Here is a 347-nt window from a genome sequence, read left to right as displayed (position 1 = left end):
GCTATGTTTTCTTAATTTATATTATTATTTACTTAGTTAGATAATGAATTCTCTTTTTCCTATTAGTTTTATCCCACTAGGCTTTTCTTTTAGAAGGCTTTTTAAATGCCTTTTCAACATTGCTGAATATGTTTATAAATAGGTAAGGTGGATTCTTTTTGCTTTATACTTGCGTTTATATATGATATTGTAATTATTGTGAAAAAAAAAATATCAACTTGGATTAAAAGCTACCAGCCTACCACAAATTACATCAATTCTAAATTTTTTAATGAAATTTTCCCCCAAACCAACCATCAGTTAAATGCTTTCATACAGAGGTCAATTAGGTTCATATTTTGTCAGTT

Source organism: Arachis ipaensis, chromosome B01 (genome assembly GCF_000816755.2).
Source record: "Arachis ipaensis cultivar K30076 chromosome B01, Araip1.1, whole genome shotgun sequence".
NCBI lineage: Eukaryota > Viridiplantae > Streptophyta > Magnoliopsida > Fabales > Fabaceae > Arachis > Arachis ipaensis.
This window is presented reverse-complemented; position numbering follows the sequence as displayed.